The sequence below is a fragment of the Halichoerus grypus genome, chromosome 2 (assembly GCF_964656455.1).
Source record: "Halichoerus grypus chromosome 2, mHalGry1.hap1.1, whole genome shotgun sequence".
Lineage (NCBI taxonomy): Eukaryota > Metazoa > Chordata > Mammalia > Carnivora > Phocidae > Halichoerus > Halichoerus grypus.
The window spans coordinates 31,708,436-31,727,664 of NC_135713.1; the positions used below are offsets into that span (position 1 = coordinate 31,708,436).

Below are 19,229 nucleotides of genomic sequence, written 5' to 3' on the forward strand. Positions count from 1 at the left end.
CAACAAAACAGTATGGAGGTTCCTCAAAAAGTTGAAAATAGAGCTACTCTATGACCCAGCAATTGCACTACTGGGTATTTACCCCAAAGACACAAATGTAGTGATCTGAAGGGGCACATGCACCTCAATGTATATAGCAGCAATGTCCACAACAGCCAAACTATGGAAAGAGCCCAGATGTCCATCAAAAGATGAATGGATAAAGAAGATGTGGTATATACACACACACACACACACACACACACACACACACACACACACACAGGAATATTATGCAGCCATCAGAAATGAAATTTTGCCATTTGCAATGATGTGGACAGAACTAGAGGTTATTACGCTAAGCGAAATAAGGCAATCAGAGAAAGACAATTATCATATGATCTCACTGATAATGTGGAATTGGAGAAACAAGGCAAAGGATCATAGGAGAGGAGAGGAAAAAAATAAAATAATACGAAACCAGAGAGGGAGACAAACCATAACAGACTCTTAATCTTAGGAAACAAACAGGGTTGCTGGAGGGGAGGCGAGTGGGGGGGAATGGGGTAACTGGGTAATGGACATTGGGGAGGGTATGTGTTGTAATGAGCCCTGGGTATTATATAAGACTGATGAGTCACAGACCTGTACCCCTGAAACAAATAATACATTATATGTTAATTAATAAATTAACTAGTTAATTAATAAAAAAAAAAACAGGGGCGCCTGGGTGGCTCAGTTGGTTAAGCGACTGCCTTCGGCTCAGGTCATGATCCTAGAGTCCCGGGATCGAGTCCCGCATCGGGCTCCCTGCTCGGCAGGGAGTCTGCTTCTCCCTCTGACCCTCCTCCCTCTCATGCTCTCTGTCTCTCATTCTCTCTCTCTCAAATAAATAAATAAAATCTTTAAAAAAAATAAAAAAAATAAAAATAAAAAAAAACACAGGGGAAAAAAAAGAATCTCGGACTGGAGCTCCACAGCCCCACCGATCATGCCCTGCTGCTATGCTTTCCCTCCACCAGTTTGCTGACATTGGGAGTACAGTCCCATCCTTAAATCCCCCACAACATAGTAAACCCCATGAAGTGTAAAAACTCTTTAGTGAATTTGGAGATAGCATGAGTAAATCCCAGGGGAACCTACCGCGTTAGTAGGGGTGGCCACCCACAGCCACTTTGAAAGTCCAAGGTGGCCGGCAACACCTTTTCTCATGATCCCCATGAGTGTGCGGGTCCTGCCCACGCTGCCTCACTCCTCACTTTGCTATTTGTACGGAGGGTACCAGGCCTGGAATCTACTGAGAAAGGGTTCATCAGAGTCTGGTCACCAAGCTTAGGCTTTAAATTGCCCAAACACAAGTGTCTTCTTCTGAATTCACGATACCATAATTGACCGGCAATGGTAATGGGAACCTCTAGCCACATGCTTAAAAGGTTGTGTTGTTTTCTGGGTTTGGTGGTTTGTTTTTTTGTTGTTGTTGTTGTTACTTTTTTATTTATGCTTTCATTGTCCGTTTTCCTGACATTGCTGATAGAATCCAATCAGCACTTCCCACATTTGTTTGATTTGCCCTTTCTTCTTTCAAAATCATTCTTAATATTGCATACAGACATGAATTTTATTCATTTTCTCCCTTTTTAAAGAAAATTAGCTCTACCTTGATTTCCACTTTCATTTCTAGTGTAAACCCACATCCTTACTTACAAGCACTCTATTTTTTTCTAAGTGCTTTTGCTCTACTGGATCATGATGTAATTAATAATATTCATAAAATACGGCAAATAATCAGGGGTCTCTGAATTGGATTGCAAGTAGCCCTGAGTTTCATAACAGGGTCCCAAGAATAGGCAAGCATGGGTAATTTCCAAGCAATGAATTACCAGATTCTCAGTTGCATTCTTAAAATATAGCTATAGCAGAGATATCTTGCTGGAACTTTCCTTCCACAAGTATACAATGAAAATCCATATGCATATTTTACTTGGGCACCAAGTCTTCTGACAACTGTCATTCGTCAACCACTTCTCTGATTTCGTTTTTTTTTTTTTTTTTAAGATTAATTTATTTATTTTAGAGACAGAAAGAGAGAAAGTACAGAGGTAGGGGCAGAGGGAGAGGGAGACAAGCAGACTGCTGAGCCGCAGAGCCCGACTCCAACCCAGGACACTGAGATCATGACCTGAGCGGAAATCCAGAGTCTGACATTTACCCATTGAGCCACCCTGGCACTCCCCACTTATCTGATTTCTTATTCATTCTTATAATTACCTGGTAGATTTACATTAATGAGAATATGCTATGATTAATATACCTTTTATATATTTAGTATCCTCCACATTTTTGGCTGTTGAAGTCCACTGAATCCTATCCCATTCCAATAATTAGTAATATTCAGATGCACATAATGAGTTAATGTACTTCATTATGAGCCTTTGGTGGGGGCGTTAGTTCAAGATTGCTATGTAAGAAGATCCTGGATGGCCCTCCTCCCATAAATACACCAATCTATAGCTACACATGGAACAACGGCCTCTGAAGAAAAAAAAACAAAACCCTAAAAATTGACTTCTATGCTTAGAGCCCATATCAAAGTGGGTAGGAAAGCCTGGGACACAATCTTGCCATAAATTCCATCCGGCTTGGGGCAATCCAGTGGGGAGGGAACTCAAAACCTGGAGCTTCTCCCTGAGGAGTGAAAAGTTTCAGTCCCACATGTGGCATCCCTGACTTTTAAGACCTGGACCTGAAAAGGAGCCCCCAAAACATCTAGCTTCGGAAACTAACAGGGGGCTGGCGCGCTAGGACTCACCGGCCCCAGGGTTCCTGCGCAGAAGCCGCCCATGGAGGGGAGCCCAGACTTTGTGCGGGAAATGCTCATTTGCTGATCTTGGAGCTTTGGCCTGAGGGACAGGCATGTGATTTACACACATTTAGGGGCCTGTGGGGGAGCTCTCCGGAGGGAGACGGGCAGGCGCCACCTTCACGCTCTCCCTCTGCCAGCTCCACGGCTGCGCGAGTACTTTCCCCGGAAGCGAGCTTTTACGGCATCAGTCCCGGGTTTTACGACTGCGCCCCGCAGCCGCCTTCAGATCTGGACAAGTGGCCAGCCAGCCTTATGCTCGTGGTCCCACCGACCTGTGTATACTTGCATGAGCCTTTTTCCTATAAAGTCCGCTTTTGTGTTTATAATTATAATTATGTAACCATAAAATAAGGTACTTTGTGTCATAATGATGATAATAATGTTAAATTTATTCAGAATAAAATTGTTATTAGAGACTTCTCGCAGAAAAATGCTAATTTCACATTTCAATTTATTTACATAATTTTTGCAAAGTATACGTGATCAGTATAAGACATCCAAGCATTAAAAAATTACATTAGATTGAAAATATGTCGGGGGAGGTTGGCTGGAAATGAATTCAAAAAAGGAAGAAATGGTATAATATTTCTGACCATTAAAATAACCTTGTTCACATATTTTTAAATGAGACATTATGGCTACTGGATTGCTATTGTGTTGATTCCCCTGGAAAATGTTTACAGTGATTTTGATAGTTTGTTGTAATGTTAATATTTACAATTGGGCAGAAATTACATTATCTTGAACAACTTAGAGTAAAATATTTTAGCTATAAATGTGAAAGAAATACATAGATTTTTCAGTATTATTTTAATTGACATGCAAGCAAAACGTTTGAGGTCCCCTATGATAGATCACGGAAGACTAATGTGTATATATGTACTCTAGCTCGCACTCATTGGTACCAAGTTAGCTGCCATGCTTTTGCTCTGGGGCTCTGGTTCATCCCTAAATTCATCAGTTGGGGTGCCTGGGTAGCCCGCATTAGATTTCCCAGAAATCTAGTCCAGATAGTCCAGAACCAAGCCCAGACTAATGCCTTTCATGGTCATTCCCTTAACATAAGAGGAGAAAATGACAGACCTGTAGGTCCCTCCTGCAGATTTCCAATTTTAAGGTCTACTGACAATAATATATTGATCAAAAATAAGACACACAGACACACACAGAGCCAGATGAGTCTAATTCTCTATTTCTCTAATTCCATAATGATATGGTTTTACTAACAGTACACTCAATTTATATTATTAAACAATACTTAATGTTCTAATTTTCAACTTAAGGATTCAGATTTAAGCAGTTTTTTATATTTTTTTAAATTTATTTATTTGAGAGAGAGAGAGTGAGTATGAACAGGGCAGAGGGACCCTTGTATCAGTTCTTATTGAAAAGTGGGCCAGTTCTAATATACTGCTGAGATACTTTCTTGAAGCTTAGACATGATGGGTCCATAGTGGATGAAGTAGACATGCAGAACTTTCTTAGCATAATACTAAGAAAGGGATCAGAAGACTCAGGGAGGCTGGAATGTTAAAGTGGATTTGTTGTGTAAGAATCCAACTCATGTCTATGTTTTCTAGGAAGGCACAGAGGATAGCCCTTCGCTAGAGCCACAGAATGCATGGGTAGGGCATGAGGGAGATCTTTAAGAAATATAGTTAAGAAATTAGTGAGGGACGTCCTCTGAAATATAATATTGACAGTAGAAGATGGTACCATAAAGCTCTGCTCCCTAGCGTCAAAGGGGTGAATACTCCAAATTAACAGGAATCAGTTATTGACATTTAATCGTTAAAAGCAAGTCACAGCAATCTGTTGATTTACTGACAGAACGTTAGAAATAATACATTCAGGACCAGATCCAGAAGGCACCAGTAAATTATACAGAAAGGCAGCCCAGATTCCCATGTCACATACCTTTGTTGTACTAACACCAATCCCCTAGCTTACAAATACCGTCTCGTGGGGAAGGAAGAGGTGGTCCCTTCTAACCAAATGATGGATGAGGAAAAACAATACTGGTGGACAGAAGAGTCAGTTCAATGTTGGTACTAACAAAAATGGACTTCTGTTGTGACACAGTCCCACTCAGGAGTGGTCTTAATAGGCAGTGATGAATCTTCCCAGTAGGTACTTCTGCAAGCAGTCTGTTTGGTTATTTACCTCCTATGGAGAGAGAAGTGATCCAATATACAAATATACATGGATTTCTGAGCAGATGAATGGCTTGGATGGTTGTTAAAGGTCAGGAAGTAATTATACTAGAAGACTGGGGAAAAAAAAAAACAAAAACAAAAACAAAAAAATGGGTAAAGAGGTATGTGGATGACCCATGGAGATGGCCAAGGCATGCAGATTTTTTGGTTTCATGATACCCACCTCTACCCGTTGCAGTCGAAAACTAGGTACTCAGGATGACTTGTCCAATAAACATCAGCAAGCCTCTCTCCTTGGTCGAGCCAGTACTGACGCATGTACATAGTATCCACGATGGTAAGAGTGAAGACCATGCCGTGACTAACTCCCGCAACATCTGATTGAGCTATTGTCACTGCAGAGCATCCAAACTGCCAGCAGCCAAAATCAATGCTGAGTATTCAATAAGGAGTAATCAAATATGGAAAAATGCTTCAGGAGAATCACCAGCCCCTTGGTGGCAGGTGGATTGCATTGGACTCCCTCACCTTAAAAGTGCTGCAGTTTGCCCCTTCCAGAATTTACAGATAGTTTCAGAAGAGTTTGTCTTTCCCGTCCTAAGTGCCTCTTGCAACAGTACCATCTGAGACTTGGAGAATGCCTGATCTATCATATGGTATCACATACAACCTTGTCTTAAATCAAAGGGCCCATTTTATTGCAAAAAAGGTGTGACGGTGGACACAAGACCACAGAATCCCTTAGCCTTACCATGCACTGAATTAGAAGTAGCTGACCTAATAAAACAGGGGGAGGCTTGTCAATGACTCAGCCAAGGTACCAGCTCAAGGTAAACAATGTGAAGGATTGGGATGTTGACCTCCATGATGTCATGTGCGTGCTGAACTAACAGCTGAAAAATTATGCTCTCTCCTCAACAGCTGTAATACGTCGGTCTCAGGACCAAAGAGTAGAAATCAGATTGGCTCTTCTCACGGTCACCCCCAGTGCTCCATTTCTGGAATTTGTGCCTATTGTCTCCCATACGGGGCCTTCTCTTTTGATGACAAAGCAAGAGACACCATGGGAACCTAACTCAGAAGTGCAGCAGGGTTATTTCTTGTGGGGCAAACCTTTGACCAGTGGGGATGGGAGCTAATGGAAAAAATTTCCCCTAAAATGCATTTCATATTGCACCGCATAAGCTTCCTTGGGATTGAACAACCTGTTTTTCCATAGTGGTTCCAACTTGGTAACACTTCCTTGTTTTGGCTTTCCTTCCTTCTTTGTTTCACTTGTCCTTTCTCTCACTCCTAACCCTGCAATAACACTCCCCAGTAAGGTACTGCCCAGAAGGATTCAGACTCCACTTTCTGGAGAAATCTGAGGAGAGGTCCTGTACCAGTAGTCTCCTAGAAAAAAAAACAAATTTGCTCCAAAACATAGTCTCTCCTCTGCTAGAAACAAGGCTTCTGGCAATTTTATTTCTTTATATCCTTCTTGCCAGCAAACTTTAAGTTTTCTCATCCCAAAATGATTTAAACTCCTGTCTCCAACAGGTGCTTCATTACATGTGGATTTATTCTCTTCTTTCTAGAAATAAATACCACTGCTCTTGATCACGCCTTCAGCATCTCTCACTACAACAGGCCTCCTCCGGTGTTAACTCCTTACATCAGTCCCTCACTGCACTGGAGTAAGCTATCTCAGTGGCAAATCTGATCTTGTCACTCTCTGCTTAAAATTCTTCAGTGGCTCCTGGTACCTAAAAGATGAGACTGAAGTTCCTTTTCCTCATATACAAAGCCCTCCGGGATCCAACCCCTGCTGGCCTTTCTAACTTCATTTTCTGCCACTCCTTGGCAGTTCTGGCCCATTTTACACCGCACTTCCCCCCTGCCTATCTACCTGAGTAAATGTTACTCTCCATTACATTTCAGACTGTAGCCGTCCCAACTGCAGGAAGCCTCACCTAGCTTCCCCTTCCCAAGCCATAACCCGTAGAACCCTGTGTGCATCTTCCTTTTTATACTAACTATTGGACATTTTAAGTAACAGTTCACCATCTGTTTGCTTCTAAAGGCAAGTATCATGTCATATGCATCTGCATATCCCCAGTGCATGGCCTGTTACATAAGTCTTAATATGCAATTAATAAATTTTTGAGCAAGTAAGTTAAAAGGTAACTTTTAAGTTTTGACACTTCACTCAACAAATCTGTTCCTAGAAACTTAAACAGAACTGCTTCTGACAAAACCAAATCCCACGTTATTTGAATTTCTTTGTTAAGGTAGACAGATCACCCCTGTAATTGCATGTCTGACTTCCTACCCTTCTGATACTCAAACACCTGTGACCGAGAGATTAAACTGCTCTGACGCAAGCATTGTCCTGGAGCGAGGCCTGCTACTCTAAGGTGCCCTGGTTACTCACCCATCTCTGAGTCAGCATGGAACAGTTCTCACTGACGATCCATGGCACCATACCCAACCTACTGGTGCTCGTTTTCCGTTTCCCTGGTATTCAGTCTTAGTTACTGCCTTCTTTTTCATGTCTCTGCTTGATATTCTAGTTCTTGCAAAGTCTAGGTCTTCCTCCCTTTATCCTCGTCTTTCGGAACCTAGGTCTCTGCTCCCTACTGGCTGCCTTCCAACTGTACCTGGGTTACCTGCCTGACCTCTGAATCTCTTTGAGTCACCTGTTCTAGATCTTGAGCTTGGCTTGGACCAAAAGTACATGTGTGCTATCTGTCCTTCCTGCCTGTTGGCCTGGCATCCAGTTCTGAACCTTCCTTAAGGCCCATTTCCTGTCAGCTTGCCTGGACTTATAATCTTGAACTTCACCTGGCCATTCTCACCCTCCCTCTCAGAAACCAGACAGAACATCCCCAAATTATTAAGCTTTTGAATAAATCCATATTTTATTATATGGAGCTTGCTTAAAGTGAGTTATATTTGTAATACAAAGAAGAAAAAAGTTTTAGGAGTAAATTCGGGGGTAATAACTCTCTCTGACTGGACTCAATAATTCAGAACTTTGTACAAGACGATTTAGAGGAGTGGTTCCTCTGCTGAAAAGCACCTCATAGAGCCCCACTGGGTGTGAACAAGTTTTTTGACATCAAGCTTTCAAGGAATCATCAGAAAATGTACATATACATGACAGCCAATTCTTGGCTTATCATTCTCCTTCTAACTACCTGTCTTAAATTATTTAATTACCAAGATGGATTTAGCTTATCCAAACGTCCTAAAAAGCAAACCATTTTTGCTCCCCCCCCCCAAATTTCTGGAATAATATTGATAAGGAAGCTGAAACTTTGTCCCAAATAAGACTTCAGCATTATTTGTATATTCATATGTTCACATTTCCTTTATGTTCAGAATGAATTTGTTGGTGGTTCCCTAATTCATCTGCATCCTTCTTTCAAGTAATAAATGACATCCAAGTTTAATGAGTTGGCTATCTTTTCAAAGAAACACTTTCCCTGCATTTCCCTGTTATTATTTAGTTGTTTTAAAGCCTACCAAGTCACTGAATTGTTTAATCTGCAGCTTTCCACAGAAAAGAATTGTGTTTTGCTGAGTAAAGTACAGCATGCTGCATTCTCTACGCTGAAGATGAGCTATTGATTTTTCTTTAACGATATTTGATTTGGGGGCATAAATTACTGTTAAATTGCTATGTCTTTTCGAATTGAACACTTCACAAATGGATTCAAGATGGTCCTTTATGGATTAAAACACTTCTGAACAGCACATTATTTGTAACAACAAAATAAATCACCAGTATGTGAATAAAATATCGATTATATCTTTCTTTCCCCCATTAATTTGAACTTTACATCTAGTATTTCAGTTTTTATGTAGTGAGATGGCATTATGTCCACACTGATGACAGCCAAGAAATGTTTCCAATTAAAATTTCAACATAAAGGGGCGCCTGGGTGGCTCAGTCGTTAAGCGTCTGCCTTCGGCTCAGGTCATGATCCCAGGCTCCTGGGATCGAGCCCCGCATCGGGCTCCCTGCTCGTGGGGAAGCCTGCTTCTCCCTCTCCCACTCCCCCTGCTTGTGTTCCCTCTCTCGCTGTGTCTCTCTCTGTCAAATAAATAAATAAAATCTTTAAAAAAAAAAAATTTCAACATAAAAAGTGTTGTTTCAGGTAAAACTGGTCTGAAGACAAAAGCTAACGTGGCATTTTCAAAACAATTTGATGTCAATAGCCTGTCATTGACTCTTTCATGAACTCAGAACAATCTCATTGGAAAAGTATCTATCTCGGGAGCTGCCACAAACAGCTGAGAAAACAGATTTCAGGCTGGCTCTGAGCATTAGCTCTTGATTCAACTGAAAAAGAGGAAACATCCACAAAACTTATTTCAGCCAATGAAGAAAAGTGTTTTTTCAACTCATGTTCTCCCACTCAAACCACAATGAAGTCTTTTTCATATTGTAATTGCAGTGAAGTGTCCTGGGAATGGTATCAGCTACCATCCTCATCACCATTCTCATCCCCATCCTCATCCCCATCCTCATCACCAGCACTACCCATGTGTGACCAGCCACAAGGTAGGCATAACAAGATTGAAACTAGGGATTTTTAAGGGGGTGAATTCTAAAGAAAGAGGATGTAAATATCAAATATAGTTCCAAAATACCAAGGAAGGAACTGGCAAGGGGATCAAAGCCAAGGATGGTTATCAGGATATCCAACATAAAGATATTAGACCTAAGTGAGAAAAGCCCAACTGACACAAGATCCCATTTCTTGACTTTCCAACTGTTGCTTTTTCCTGGCTATTATCATCAACAACAGGATATAAAGTGCTGGTATGGGGATATATTGACATTTTAAGAGGACAAAAGAAAATGACACTATTGGCTAAAAGAAAAAAATGTCACCGGGGAAAAAATGAGACAGTCTTATCAGAGGGTTGTACTTGGAGTTTAACCCCTATTAGATCCTATAAAGCGCTACACATGTGAGGTTAAATTATATACTCTTCAGAACAAGCTTTTGCGGTGGTGACGCAATTTGTCCTACGTTAGAGAGGAGGAATTGGGCTCTAAATGTGTAAGCGATATGCCCACTCAGGCGAGAGTTACAAGGCAGAAGTGAAAGCCATGCTCAACTGAGGCGAAGATTGCTCATCCCAGGACAGATGTCAGCGGTTCTCAGACTTAGCCTCATGTTACTATCACCGAAGGATCTTTAGAAAAGTACCTCTGCTTGGGCACCAGTCAGGGTCAGTCAAACACGAGTCTCTAAGGGAGCCAAACATGAGTACTTTTTTTTTTTTTAAAGATTTTATTTATTTATTTGACAGAGAGAGAGACACAGTGAGAGAGGGAACACAAGCAGGGGAAGTGGGAGAGGGAGAAGCAGGCTTCCCGCTGAGCAGGGAGCCCGATGCGGGGCTTGATCCCAGGACCCTGGGATTGTGACCGGAGCCGAAGGCAGACGCTTAATGACTGAGCCACCCAGGCGCCCCCAAACATGAGTACTTTTAAAAAGATTCCCGTGTAATCACAATGTGTAGCCAAGGTTGAAAACACTGTGCTAGCAGGAAGGCTACCTAACCGCTGTGAATGAATAGGTAGTGACAAGGCCACCTGTCCAGGACAGAAAGTAACCAATATTTCTAAGACCTATCGACTGAGTGCCTGTAAGTGGCCAAAACAAATATTTTTGGCCAGAAGCATAAGTGCAGATGATTCCTTTCAGCATGTTTATAGCTAATTCATAGCCCAAAAAGGAAGTTGAAAAACAATGATAAGTGAATATAACTTCCTGACAAAAACTTAGAATTGCATAGATATTTCCTGTAGGAAATATCTAAATTAATTGAGGCCCAAGAATTCACTTGAAAGGCCACTGCAAGAAAACAAACAGAGCTTAAAACTTGCCCCTTCCTTTGGCAGTAAGGCCTCTTTACTTCTCAGGATAACTCAGTATCTAAAGCTTTAGGAAATGCAGAGACTTAGATCAAGAGAGAGATCAAGTCGGAGTCTAAGAAGCATGTAGAGCTATTTAAAGATTGGGAATGAAAACGTCACTTTAGAGAGATGACAGCCACAAAAGAGAAAGCTGGCTAGGATGGAACTTTAAGAACCTCAAGAGACTCTTAGAAGGAGTGGCAGGAAGGTAGAAGGAAAACAGGAGAATGTAAAGACCAGAAGGTTACAGAGGAAAAGGTTTCCAGAAGTGAGGAGTGTTCATCTGATCAATTGCTGCTGAGAAACCAGGGAGGATGAAGACAGAAAACTGCCCATTGCATTTGGCAGTATGGATGTTACCAGTGACCAGTGGTGCTTCTTGCTGTCCACTTTAGTCCAAGGGCATAGTTACACCTCATTTGTGCTCTGCCATGAAATTATACCTCCTATTATGTTTGATGGCCAAATAAGTTGATCTTGACTTAGATCAATTTTACAACCCAAAATTTTAAGTTCTTTTTAAACCTCAGTTCTTTGGGGGTGGGCAGTGGTGGTGAGGAGTGGAACCGGAGTTAGAAAAGCTAAACTAAAAAAGAGAAAATACATACTTAACCTTAATCTTGCCAGTTTTGAAAAATTAACCAGAGACATAATTCTGGTTATTTGTCTTGACTCATAAAAATTTATAATAAAATGTGCTTTAAATTTTTAAAATTTCTTCACACCAAATGTCTGTAAATGACAAGATGCTCTTCAGAAAATTGTGGTTGAAGGTATGTTTTTAAAAGTGTGGGTTTGGCACAGAGAGCAAACTGATGGTTGCCAGAGTTGGGGGAGGGGTGGGAGGATGGTCTAAATGGGTGAAGGGGAGTGGGAGATACAGCTTTCCAGTTACATGGTAGCTATACTTGAGGTGAGCATAGTATAATATTTAAACTTGTTGAATCACTATGTTGTACACCTGAAACTAATGTAACATTGTGTGTCAACTACTCTCAAATAAAAAAAAATAATAAGTGAAAGGAATAAAACAGCTTGCTAAGAAAGAGACTGAATCATCTCACAGCAGGCCAATGAAAGGTTATTTTGGGGGGAATAGGGTTCTATTCTCCATCTCCACAGAAGGTGAGACAAGGCTCAAAGTAAAGTAAAAGAAATATACATTATTTCTGAGGAAGGAATTCTGACCAGGTGGTAAGGCATATGTTATAGGCTGAATTATGCCTCCCCACCCACCTCTCCACCAAATCACACGTTGAAGCCCAAACCACTCCATACCTCAGAATAGGACTATATTTGGAGATAGGATGTTTAAAGAGGTAAGTTAAATGAGGTCATTAGGCTGAGCCCTAATCCAATATGACTGGTGTCCTTACAAAAAGAGGAGATCAAGACACACAAAGAGACACGGGCAGTGCATATGCACAGAGAAAGGGTCATATGAGGACACAGCAAGAACACGGGGCCATCTACAAGCCAAGAAGAGAGCCTGAAACCAACCCTGCCAACACTTGGATCTCAGACTTCTAGCCTCCAGAACTGTGAGGAAATAAATTTATGTTGTTTAAGCCACCAAGTCTGGGATATTTTGTTATGGCAGCTGATGGGGTTCAGGATATGCCACTGCAAATATGGTACCTTGGCATACGAAATATTTTAAGGTGAAGACGTTTTGAGAAAATGGCAGAAGCAGGAAGGTCACTCAGGTCATAAAACCCTCATGTGAAAGGTGCCCTCTCTATACCTGGAAGAAAGAAGCATCCTTATCTCTGAAGACAAAGGGACACTGAAAAGAATCCTAACAAACAGACCTTGGTATGCTTCCCCCAGCGTATATATTTATCTCATACTCATACTCTTTAACCTATCCTATTCCTCCACAACTGTCCACTCTTCATCAAACAAACATAACAATACTCAAACCTCTTTCTTCAAGTCTTCATTGCCTTATGAAGGCTCCCGAGTCATATAAAACCTATATTAAATAAATTTGTGTGCTTTTCTCCTGTTTAAAACAAGTGTGGGTGTGGGACCTTTATTTACTAATTTTCAAAAAGTAGAGAGAGTCATACTATATGATTTCAATTGTATGATATTCTGGATAGTAAACAGTAAAAGATAATGGTTGACAGGGTGTTCAGAAGGAGAAAAGGAGAGTAAGTGATGTACATGGGGATTTGTCAGGCAATGAAACTGTTCTGTATGATACCGTAATGGTAGATACAGGACATTAGGCATTTGTCAAAACCCATAGAACTTTATAGAACAAAGAATGAACCTTAGTGTATATAAAATTTTTTAAAAATCATTTAGAAGGTTTGGAGGTGTCAGGAAAGAGACCATGAAAAGAAAATCTAACAGTATTACAATGTATGAAACAACTCATTGGAAGGGAATTGGGAATGAAAAGGTGCTGACTTTAGTGAATTTAGAAACGAGGAGAGTCTGTAAGACTAAAGGCAAAACAAACTGCTTATAAGCACTAAAACTGATGAAGTTATTTCCCACAGGAGTACAGGGGTAAGGGATAATCATTCTGACACTGCTATACACGTGTACTATAATTGAACAGTAAATAAATGGATTGATAGTGGGAACCAGGTTTCTCAATGTTAGTGTGGGAGATCATGGAAGAGCAAGGGGAAGAAGCTAGTATGATCCATCTGGTAATTGATTAGAACTGGAGACACCAGTATGAACTCATGGTTAGCTTAATATAGACATATATGGTTACACATAGAAATAGTTACAGATGCTATAAACATGTACCATATACAATGTATAAGTATACACACACACACTTATTTCCTTACTCCATTGGCAGAGAAGACCCAAAAGCAACAATACACCAGTAATGAAAAGCACATCTAGCACCGAAATTACAGTGGAGAAATCAAACCTACATTACCTCAGCCAGGTGATCAAGGTCAATATCAACAGTAATAAATCATGTTGATAGGATGGACCATTGATATAATATGATAGAAAATGGCACTTTATCCCTGGGGCCTTCCTCCCCCAAACCCACAACTCCAATCTAATAACAAGAAAACCAACAGACAAATCCAACAGATGCCATTCTATAAAATGCCTGACCAGTATTCCTAAAAACTAGCAAGGTGTTCAAAAACAAGAAAAGCTGAGGCTGGTGTAGCCAAGAACTGCCTAAAGAAACACGACAACAAAATGCAGTGTGGTGTCCTGGGGGAGATTCTGGGAAATCCAGGAAGAGGACATAAGATAGCAACTAAAGATATTTAAATAAACTATGGACTTTAATAAAAATGGATTCATATTAGTTCATCAATTGTAACAGATATACTATATTAATGTAGGATGTTAAGATGGGAAACTGGGAGAAGGGCATATGAGTACTCCCTGTACTATCTTCCCAATTTTCTTAGAAAACTAAAATTATTCTAAAATATAAAGTCTATTTTTAAAAAAAGCAAAGAGAGTATCTTATAGAATCATTCAAGGCAATAGCAATTTGAATGTACTAGCTGGATTATGATGTAATAAAATAAGCCATCTTCTTAAGAGAGAACATCTATTTATAACACAATGGCAGTAACAATCAATGATAACCCTGTTTATCAAGCCACTATATCTGAGTGTCTTTTTGGTTCTTGGACTCAATTCCAATGTGTGCAAAGGGTGTTCCCCCCACACCAAGAAACAATCCTTGCCCCCCAGCAGGTGTCCGAGGATTCAACTCAATTCTCTCAACTCTGACACCATCTGGCCAGAGACAGCATCAGGTTCCACAGGTCAAGGGTTTAGTCCTACAAGATGGCCCTCCCTACTTCAGATGCCAGTTGCAAGCCCACGTTGTTATCTGTACTTCTGACGGATCAGCTGTAAATCAGAGGTTCCCAAGCCTCGCTCCTTGGATTTGATTAATTTGCTAGAACAGCCACAGAACTCAGAGAAACATCTTACTTACTAGATTGCCGGTTTAGCATAAAAAGATGTAACTCAGGAACAACAGATGGAAGAGCGGCCCAGGGCAAGGCTTGGGGAAAGGGGGCAGAGCTTCCATACTTTCTCCAGGGCACCACTTTCCTAGTGCTTCCAAGTATTCACCAACCCAGAAGCTCTCCACACCTTGTCCTCTCGGTTTTTATGAAGGCCTCATCATATAGGCATGATTGATTAAATCATTGCCCTTTGATAATGAGATCAACCTCGAGGGCCTCTCCCCTCCTCAAAGGTTGGGGAGTGGAACTGGGAGTCCCAACCTGATCATATGGTTGGTTCTTCTGGAAAGTACCCCCAGCCTTAGGTGCTTTCCAGAAGTCATCTCATTAACATAAGACACCTTTGTCACTCTCAACACTTAGGAAATGCCAAGGGTTTGGGGAACTATGGGCCAGGAACTGTTGACAGAAACCAAATATATATGAGAAATACAGTAGTCTTCCTTTATTCGAGGGGATACATTCCAAGACCCCTAGTGGATGCCTGAAACTACAGATAGCAGAGAATCCTATACACACTATATTTTTCCTATACATATATACCTATGATAAAGTTTAATTTATACAATAGGCACACAAAGAGATTAACAACAACAATAATAAAATAGAACAATTATAACAATATATCATAACGAAAGTTATATGAAGGTGGTTTCTCTCTCTAAAAACGTCTTATTGTACTGTACTCACCCTCCTTCTTGGGATAATGTGAGATGACAAAATGCCTACATGATGAGGTGAAGTGAGGGGAATGATGTAAGCACCGTGACGTAGGATTAGGCTCCCACTGAACTTCTGATAACACGTAAGGAGGAGGATCATCTGCTTCTGGACCACGGTTGACCTCAGGTAACAAACTGTGGAAAGCAAAACTGCAGAAAAGGGGGACTACTGTATATTTTGGTCATCTGAATGACCAAACATATAATTCTTATAAATCACAGTCTCACAGAGTGTGTCCTCCCAAAATCCATATGTCAAATTCCTACCCCTAAAAGTGATGGTATTAGGAGGTAGGGTCTTTGGAAGGTGATTAGTGCCTTATTAAAAAGGCTCCAAATGAGGATACAAGAAATCTATAACCTGAAAGACAGCCCTCACCTGACCATGTTGGCACCCTGATTTCAGATTTCTGGCCTCCAGAACTGTTAGAAATAAATTTCTGTTATCCATAAGTGACTCAGTATTTTGTTATAGCAGCCCAAATGGACAAGACAAGCATTTCAAAATTATTATCTTATTCGATGTTCACCACACCTCTGAGAAGAATGAAAAAGAAAAAAAGTACGTCAGGTTTGTATTTATTGGAAAACATAAGAGATAATAAAATGTACAATATATCTTTTTAATCACTGCACATGAAATGAATAAAGCAAAGACCATGGAAAATGCAACATACAATTAAATAGGCATATTTCTTAACATTTGTGAAGAAACTTGGATGCATTTCTCCCTGGTGAAGTACGGTGCCTCTTTACGGAGCATTCTCATTATCTAGCCTTTCCCATGTCTATAAATTTCTATGTGGACACCCATAGGTAATGGTAAGACACCAGGTCTTACTTCTCAAATGACCTTGATTGTAGCCTCCCAAATCTGAAAATAGAAATTTAAACAAGTTTCACTAAATTGAATACTTACATCTTATACCACCCAATATGTTCTATTTTTTTAAAAGTTAACATTTTAAGTTGTAAAATTCAAATAAATTTTACTAGATTCTATGGTATCTGATGATCAGTGATTAGATATCTGGAATATTTAACAATAAAAATTCAAAAAATCCAATAATGTCTTAACAGCTTAAGAAGCTAAAATTCAGGAAGTTCTCATTGGGGAAAATATCATGTGAAGTTTCTTCTCAATTAACTCGTTTTAGATATGTTGGCAAAGCACCTGAGTTTGGCCATTGTGTCCAGTACCTGCTTTGTTTCTGACCTTTGGCTTGAGGGAGTGGCTCAGGCTCCTGAGCAGACTGGGGTTTTGTCCTCTTCCAAATGGGCTCCTACATGGCTCCTTGGCATGTTACCCCCTCTCAGTTCTGCATGGGAGAAGATGAGAACTCAACTAAAATCTTAATATTACCATAAAACAGAAAAGCCAGCATTCCAAATCCTAAAATGGTATCTTATTTCACTGGAATTTAAATATCTTTTAACAATTAATTCCCAAAAACTTCCTTGAATTTTACAGACTTGAAATTTTAGACAGCTAGATTTATGGCTTGGTTTAGAGATGCATAAAATGGAATATATTTTCCAAAGTATCTTCCTTCTCAAATTCTTTTGAAACTAAGAGACTGTATGTACATTATCTCAGGCAGCAAATTGCCCAGAACCAGGATCTTAACGCAAGACTTAACCTTTACAAATCATCTTACCTCCTTCACTTTCCCTTTGACTGTGGGGAAAAAAGTGCCTAAGGTGTTACTTGCTGAGTTCCCTCTTGGTGAAAGGCTTTGTGCTAGATGTTGAATATACATTATTATATCATTTAGTCTGCTCAATAACTTCATGCAGAATTCAATATTCTCCCATCTTAAAAAAAGCAAATTAAAAAAAAAAAAGCAAATTAAATTCCTAAAGTTTAACTAAAATAGCTGAGTCACCCTGGAAGTAAAGTCTTCATGGAGACTTGAACTCAGAGCTGCAATTCAAAGGCTGTGTTCTCCCTCCAACACCACACAGTTCAAGGATGTAGACAGACTGTTAAGCCAGGAAGCCTGCTCCAAAACTTTCACCAATGTTGAATTAAACATAGCACTTCATTCCACTATAAACATGGACCAGTAGTCACTAGTAGCCTCAGGTATTCAGGTAATTGTAACTTCACCTCCATAGAAATATCAGATATTTTAATATCACAGTATGGTTGTTGCAGATACCTTAAAATATTATTGGTGCTCATCACTATTATGAAGTTATGAAATCAAATCTGTGCACTAGATCTTGTTTTTAATTCATTAATAAAGCATATATCACAAATTTTCAAAAATTTTGATGAATGTCTTTCAGTAGTATTGGTTTTCTTTGAGATTTTAAGTGTTTGATTTTATGCATTAAAAATACTATTCTGGGGGCGTCCAACTCTTGGTTTTGGCTCAGGTCACGATCTCAGAGTGTGAGATGGAGCCCCATGATGGGCTCCATGCTCAGCGAGGAGTCTGCTTGAGATTCTCTCCTCTCCCTCTGCCCCTCCTGCTCATGTGTGCTCTCTCTCTCCCTCTCAAATAAATAAATCTTAAAAAAATAAAAATAAAAATACTATTTTGTCAAGGACTGACTCAAAGGCTTCACAAGACTGCCCCAAAGTTCACGGCACTAATAAGATTAAGAACACCTATCTAAAGCCATATAATTAGAAATATTTGAATAAGTAATGACATACAAACTGGTTTTGTTTATTGTATTTTGACTGAACTAAGACATCAATTCTACTAATCAATAATACCCAATCTGGGCATCACATATTTCTCATGTAATTTCTCATAATATATACTCCATGAAAGGATCTCTTTCAATAAACTTAGCAAATCAGCCCTTCACACTTGCGTCATCAGAAGAAACTCAACCGTTCTCTGCTACTCCACCTGTTCCTAGATACCTCACCTTACGCAAGGCAGGTCTGCAATGGGATGTCAAGGACACCAGGAAAGATTTTGTTCCCTTCTTCCTTCCCCCTCCACCAGATTTATGCTAATTATGGATGCCTGTACTCTCTTTAGGAATTTAGGGGTTAGGAGAGCCCCTTCAAAAAATTTTTGCATCATTATTAGAGGTAAGATTTCATAGTCAAGTGCCCTCTAGGAGGATGATTAACATTCACACAGAGGTATAAAAAGCACACTGTTTCTCCCAAGGAAAGCTGTAATAGGACAACTATGCAATCAGCAAGAAGCATCAAGAAGGGAGGGAAAAGAGCACAGTAAGAGAAATAAGGCACCAAGGTCTCTCTCACAATTTTGCCCTAAACTTTAATGATTCGCTTAATTCTAGTTACAATTTCCAGTTCCTCGGTTTCCCATTTGCCAAACAGGAGTGGTTAACACGTGCTCGCCGCTCACAGACTGGCTGTGTAGGGAAGACACGACCAGCCTCCTGGGCATCAAATGCTTTGCAGTCAGTCAAGCAAATGTCACATGCCACAGTAAGTGATGGCAAAACCATCTCTTCCTTATGATGGATGTCACCATGGCCTGTCCTTTCCTGCTAATAATGTAGTTCTTCAATCTCTAGGCTTCCCACAACACAGGAAGACTGCAATTACATGTGTTTTTAGGCTGACTCATTTTCTAATGGTAACGATCAGTATTTAAGTTAATTAGGAAGATTCTT

General features: G+C 40.1%; 1 long non-coding RNA gene across 2 annotated transcripts in view; it reads right to left on the reverse strand.

Annotated features, from left to right (window-relative positions):
* Window positions 1-16,180: 16,180 nt before the first annotated feature.
* LOC118520425 (uncharacterized) overlaps window positions 16,181-19,229 on the reverse strand; it is a 104,041-nt gene continuing 100,992 nt past the window's right edge. The window contains exons 3-4 of one of the 2 annotated variants that reach the window (XR_013445534.1): window positions 16,818-16,936; window positions 16,181-16,491 (exon numbers count right to left, since the gene is read on the reverse strand). This is a non-coding gene — a long non-coding RNA (uncharacterized LOC118520425). The remainder of the gene's footprint in view (window positions 16,492-16,817; window positions 16,937-19,229) is intronic. The other variant, XR_013445535.1, reaches the window with a different exon arrangement.